General features: G+C 46.2%; 1 pseudogene; it reads right to left on the bottom strand.

Moving 5' to 3' along the window:
• Positions 1-300: 300 nt before the first annotated feature.
• LOC126523426 (piggyBac transposable element-derived protein 3-like) lies at positions 301-3060 on the bottom strand (annotated as a pseudogene).
• Positions 3061-6993: the final 3933 nt, after the last annotated feature.

Below are 6993 nucleotides of genomic sequence, written 5' to 3'. Positions count from 1 at the left end.
ATTATGTGGTCGAGGGTCCCTCTCGCCCCACGAAGATTACATCTATCGCTCCTGGCCTCGGGGAACATGTGGTTCGCCATAACCGGATGCGGATACGTATAAGTTTGTAGTCGTCTCCACGCGACTGCTTGTCTGTTGTTTAACCTCTTCTAGCCTGAATTTAGCATACTGCATAAAAAAATTATTTTTGCTGTGGCTTTTTATGTTCTGGTTATGAGGAAGTTACACAGCAACTTTTATGCGTGTCGGGGTTTTAGGAAGAAAGTTACAGCTATGTCGCGAAAACGCGACAACAGGTCGTAATGGATAAAAAATGTTTATTTTCAAACACACTTGAGAGCTCATTTCTTTGAGTTTAGCACATTTGTATCTCAGTTCTTATGAAAAGAAATGAAACAATTTGAACTTTTTTTTATACACAGATGAACTTTGCACTTTGTGCAGAAGGAAACAGGTTGGCCTTTGCAGCCAGGCATCTTGCATCGTTGTCGTTGCTGCGACACTTCAGGCCAGTGGCCAACATTGTCTTGACGGACTTCAGCATTAGGTGTTGGAGCTGCTGGTCCTCTTCTTTTCTTCTTCTCAAGCTCTCCTTCCACGGAAAGAGACGGCCGGCCCCTCTTCTTCATCACGTCCTTGTTTTGATTGCACAGGCAGCTGGCTAGAGAAGCCTTGAACGCTACAAGATCCAGTTGATGTTTCTTTGGGATTCCTAGAGCATCACAATCCCTCCGGTAGAGCAGCCAGCTGCTCACAACAGCCATGTCCACAAAATGAAAAAAAAATCGCAGGTAGAATTTCTTCGACTTCAGAAAAATTCTGTAGTACGCCATGAGCCCATCGAGAAGGTCGACTCCACCCATAAAAGTGTTGTAAGCCTTCACAATGGCTGGCTGCTCAACTTCACATCTTTCTTTCTTTTTGCGGTCATACCGCTGGCAGCTTCCTAGAGGCTGGGCACTCCCGAATGTGCTAGCAATATTCACTCCCCGGCTGTCGTACCACTTCACTACTCGGACTTCGACCCCTTCAATAGTAGCCTGCCTCTCCACGTGGCTTCCTCTACCGTTCTTCTTCATTTCTGCATCGCTGGGCAGTCGGCATCCAGAAATTCTGTTTGCGCGTGCAGTTCCCATTGCTGGAATACCACGCTGATGCAAATTTACCAGCAGTTTTATGGATGTGAACCAGTTGTCAAAAAAGAGCAAGTAGCTCTTGTTCTCTGGGATGGAGCGCGAAAGCTCGAGCACAACATTAGAGCTTGCTCCAAGGTCAGGTAATCCAGGAACAGGGCGGATGTCCCCTGTGTATATAGAGAAGTCAGAGACAAGTCCGTGGGTGTCGCAAAGTACAAAAATCTTGTAGCCCCACTTGTGAGGCTTGCTAGGGACGTACTGCTTGAGTGAGGAGCGGCCTTTGAACGGCACAATTTGCTCGTCGACCACCAGCATCTGTGACTTTGGAAGGATTTGAAATTTGAGCAGCAGATTGTCAATGAGTGGTCGAATTTTGAAGAGCCTGTCTTTGCCAGCATTTGCTTGTAGGAGATTGTTGTCGTTGAAATGAAGGCTGTTCTTTATCGCTTGCCACCTGTCACGTGACATAACTTCTGCCACTTTTTCTACTCGCATCTCGCGGTTCCAGTACATGCGCGATCGCGGAAGCCTGTATATGGACATATACATTGTGGCCCCAAGAAACTGCTCCAGTTCAGCGCGTGTTAGGCACAATGCTTTGTTGGCATTCTTCTGCACTGCATAGAGATTGGACTGGTCTGTAATCTCCTCAAGAAGCTTGTCGTCAAAAAAATACCGGAAGTACGCAATGGGAGCTTTCGGCTCATCTGGAGGGTCTGGAAGACCGTCTTCCCATTGAGGGTGGCATGTCCGCGGATGGTTCACTTGCTTCCAGAGGAAACTTCTTGCGCTTGACGTTGACGGCTCTTCCGTTTCACCTTCTTCATCTGCAAACAAAAAAAGAAAAAGAAATCACTGCGAGGTCGCAAACCACATTTGAGAAGCCACAAAAACCTTGGCTTGAAAAAATTGGCTGGGGCTTAGCTAAGGGCCTGGATATCTCGAAGCGAAAAGCTGCGGTGATCCGCGATAAACACGCGCTTGCGGCGAACGTCAAACGATGACGCATAGCGCGCGGCAGCGTGCGCCTGTTCTATGGGCAAGCGCGCCTTATATACCCCTCCTTTCAAATGCGCACGGCTGCGGCGAAAGGTCAAACGGTGGCGCGGAGAAGCGACGGCGCACATGGGCAGTAGCCTGCGCAGTGCGTGACGTCACTCGTGCTCCGACAAACGCGGTGTTGACTATCGTAGTGAAGCTTTTGGCTTCAAAAGAAAAAGACGCGCCACTGCAATACAACACGAAAGAACGCTGACGGCGTTTCACATTGCAGCCGAATGCAACTCGCCCAACAAACAAAAAATTGCGCACCTGTGTCGCTCCCAGACTGCCCAGATTGATCTGATGGGGCAGCATGTACTGTGTCAGGGCTGTATTCCGAATCGCTGTCGCTGAGGCAGCTATCTTCGCTTTCTTCAACGGGTGGAACCCTGATCCCGTAGAACCTTCTGGTGTCCATCACGAACAAAAAGCACCGAATAACTGCAAAAAACAAAAATTACTAGTTTTTTGACCACATGCCGAGGAAGACGAAGTTGTGCACAAATCGGGACGCTACAGCCTGTTGATGCGAAAACGCGACAAAGCGACACACGCTTGAAAAAACAACTAATCTTCAAAAACAAATTATTTACGTGATCTGCGTGCATTATTCAACCAAGTGCCTATCATGCAAAATTTTTTTATATTCAAAAAACTTACATACCTTGAATGGAGACGGATGTCAATGGATGGATAGTGAGAAATGTTCTTCGTCGGCATCAACTGGAGAAATGGCAGCCGTCAGCTCTTTACTGAATCGACGATAGATGGCGCTGCCTTTTCCACGTGTTGCCAGACATCTGTGGATTCCCTCTGAGCGCAGGGGTAGCGGCTACAGATGTTTTCTTCTGGTGGTGCGGCTTAAAACCGGTATGATGCGAAATCGCGACAACAGGTCATAAGAGGTTAATTTTGGGTCTGGCGGGGATACCAGTCTACGAGCCAATCTATAATGCTGCGTGATCCCCCCATATTTTAGCATGCGCTCTCCGCTCCCTTGGTCATCGAGGGGCCCCGTAGCGGCTCGGCGGTAGAGATCTCGAGCCAGCTCGTGGGCCACCTCGTTGCCGGGGACGGCTTCGTGCGCCGGAGTCCAAATTATTTGAATTTTTCTATCTAACTTTCTCTGGCCTAGGATTCTGGCCGCTAAGGGCGACATGCTTCCCTTGCTAAAATTTTGTATGGGAGTTTTGCTGTCACTGGTCACAAATTTCGCGTGCGTTCCAGCGCAAGCTAATGCGATCGTAATTTCCTCGGCATCTTCTATGTTGCACCCGGGCAGAGTGACAGCGGTCACGGGAATACCCCGGCCGCTGACGGCCATTGCCACCGTAAAACTGCCGCTACCTCCCGCCGCGTCTACATAGGCCACCTCATGTTCCGAAATATTACCAAATCTAATTTTTAATGCTTCGGCTCGTTTATGCCTCCTGTCTTTGCTGTGTTCCGGGTGCCTGTTTTTTGGCAGGGCGGGAGGGATAATCAGACTTTTTGTCGCTTCTCTATGTACTTCCACCTTTTGGGTGGGGCCTATGTTCGGATTTATTCCAACTTTGGCCAATATGGCTCTTCCTGTCCTCGTGGTGCTAAGTCTCTGAATTTGAGAGGTTCGCACCGCTTCCGCCAGTTCTGCCCATGCGTTGTGCACTCCTAGAGCCATCAGTCTGTTGATGTACACATGGGCAGTCCCAGCGTTTCCTTTTACGCATTTTCTCATTAGAGAATCAATCTTTTCTCTTTCTACCACTTTCAAATCGAGATATGGCGTTGCATAGCTCACCTGGTTGAATATGTACGCCTCTATTAGTTTAATTAAATTTTTCTCCTTTAGCCCTCGGCCTTTGCAGGCCACCCGCCTAATTAGGCTCAGGGTCTGTATTGCGTGATTCTGCAGCCTCTTGACGGTTTCGCCATTGGGGCCGTGTGACTGGGGAATCGGGCGCAAGATTCTAATTTGCTCGACTATTGGTACCTCCTTACCCGCCACTTTAATTTTGATCTGCGACAGTGCCTTGCACCTTAAGTGCTTCGGATTGTATATAAACAATTCTGATTTCTGCGGCGGGCATGCTAAGCCTCTCTCGGCCGCGTAATCGACGATGATGTTGGTGGCAGGCTGGAGCAGGCTTTCGACGGCTGAATCACTTCCCCGGTTGACCAAGAGGGTGATATCATCCGCATATAGACTAAACTTTAATCCCTCGAGCTTTGCCAATTGCTCGGGGAGTTCTCTCATAGCCACGTTGAAGAGTAGGGGAGACAGCACTGATCCCTGGGGCGTACCCTTACTCCCTACCTCAATTGAGGGGGATTCCAGCGTTTGGAACCTCATGCAGGCAGTTCTTCCCGTCAGGAAGTCCCTGATGTATCGATATGTCCTGGTACCTACATTAATCTTGTTCAGCCCTTCCAGGACCGCCTCAAATCCACATCAATCGTACCTCATAAACAAGCTCGACTCAGTTCAAAGCAAAGCAGCCCGCTTCATCACGAAAAATTACTCACGAACCTCTACCATCAATAACATAAAAATATCTCTAAATCTCCCCTCGCTAGAAAATTGAAGGCTGATAGGACTTCTTTCCCATTTTCACAAGCTATATGACTGCGGGTCGTATTTCAGTGCATGCCACATCAGGCCCGTCCATCGTATCTTCCCGCGCCTTGATCATCCCTTTAAAGTGCAGCCCGTTCTTGCGTGCACTAACTTCTCGAGTCACTCGCACCTCTTTCTCGCGATATATCACTGGAATATGTTACCAAATGAAATCGTATCAGCTCTAAGTCATGATGATTTCCTAGCAAAACTAAAACACAATTTAGCGCACTGAAATAGTATTATCTTGCTCATTTGTTATAGGCATCACTGCGTTATTGCGCGCCTTTCTCTTTTTTCTTATTTTACTCTTATATTACTTTTTTCTCACCATATTTTGTTGTTCCTTGCACAAATGGTTTTCTTCTAGCTTAGCACAGAGTCACTTGTACAGCATAAACTTTTCTCTGCTTGTGCTTTTAATTGATACATGCAGTATCTGCTGGTATGTGTACGTTTCTATCAAGCATTTTTCCTGGTATGAAGGGACCAAGTTACGTTGATTTTGTGTGACACCCATTTTAAATCTATAAGTATCTTCAACGTTTAAGACGTGTCGTTGTATTGCTCTTACTGGTTTTTTTGCTTGTGTTCCTGTTTTATCGCTTGTGTTCTTTTGATTGTAGCATGCGTTATCTGTTTAAATGCGTATACTGTATCTATCTCTAACTTATTGTAACACCACTATATAATGCCCGCATGGGCTTTTAGGGTACTTGAATAAAAAAAAGCCAATATATGAAAGCCTTTAATCCTACAGCTAGAATAGAACTAGCAGAACTTTCCAAGTTAATCAACAAGCGTAAGAAAGCTGACATACGGAAGTATAATATGGATAGAATGGCACATGCTCTCAGGTACGGAGGAAGCCTAAAAGCAGTGAAGAAGAACCTAGGAATAGGCAAGAATCAGATGTATGCGTTAAGAGGTAAAGCCGGCAATATCATTAATAATATGGATAAGATAATTCAAGTGGCTGAGGAGTTCTATGGAGATTTATACAGTACCAGTGGCACCCACTACGATAATGGAAGAGGGAATAGTTTAGAGGAATTTGGCATCCCACAAGTAACACCGGAAAATGCAAAGAAAGCCTTGGGAGCTATGCAAAGAGGGAAGGCAGCTAGGGAGCATCAGGTAACAGCAGATTTGTTGAAGAATGGTGGGAAGATTGTTCAAGAAAAACTCCCCACCCTGTATACGCAATATACTAGGAGAAAGTATATACTTGAAAGTAGAAAAAATCGAGAAGCAGACATGGACAAAGAGACAGGAAGGTGGCTGGACTAAGAACTGAACTTCATTCATGAAAACGATGTCCCCCAAGTCCGTACCGAACATGCGCAACGCACAACAAAACAAAAACATGGTCATTCAAGCAGCGACCTGTTTGTCCTATGTGATCTCTACCACATTGTAGATTACATAGAACAAACAGGTCACTGTGTGAATGATCGCATGCGTGAGTATGCGAATCTAACACCCACAGGCACAAGTGATAACCTTCCGCTGCATTGTAAGCAGTGCGGTTGTAATCCTATCTTCAGTGACGTTTCGATTTTGGCGAAGGCTGACTCAGCAGGAAAGAGAGCTGGTTGAAGCCTATTGCATCTATAAACATTGCTCCGAGAAGTGTGTAAGCGTCCATCTGTGTTCCTTAACAAGAAAGGGCTCTTATTACTTGATAAGTGTAGACATGTATAGATAAGGTGTTGACCGGGTTTTTGTTTTGTTGTGCTTTGCGCATATTCAGTACGGACTTGGGAGACGTCGTTTTCATGAATGAAGTTCAGTTCTTAGTCCAGCCACTTTCCTCTCTCTTTGTATATGTCTGCTTCTCCGATTTTTTCTACTTTCAAGTTCGCTGGCATTCTCCCAGTGTAACCATGTACCAACTTCCCCAACAAGCCGCTCTCACGTATACGCAATGCCTCATGACTTCGAGCGTACCCGAATCTTGGAAGAACGCCAACATAATCTTAATCCATAAGAAAGGGGATGCCAAAGACTTGAAAACTTATAGACCGGTGAGCTTACTGATCATTGCCTACAAAGTGTTTACGAAAGTAATCACAAATAGAATCAGGAACACCTTAAACTTCTGTCAACCAAAGGACCAGGCATGATTTCGTAAAGGCTATATTCCACAGTGCAATAGACCATATTACCACTATTCATCAGGTGATAGAGGAATGTGCAGAATATAACCAACCATTATAT

The sequence above is a fragment of the Dermacentor andersoni genome, chromosome 6 (genome assembly GCF_023375885.2).
Source record: "Dermacentor andersoni chromosome 6, qqDerAnde1_hic_scaffold, whole genome shotgun sequence".
NCBI lineage: Eukaryota > Metazoa > Arthropoda > Arachnida > Ixodida > Ixodidae > Dermacentor > Dermacentor andersoni.
The sequence above is the reverse complement of the archived record's forward strand: the minus strand, read 5'-3'. Positions and strand labels throughout refer to the sequence as shown.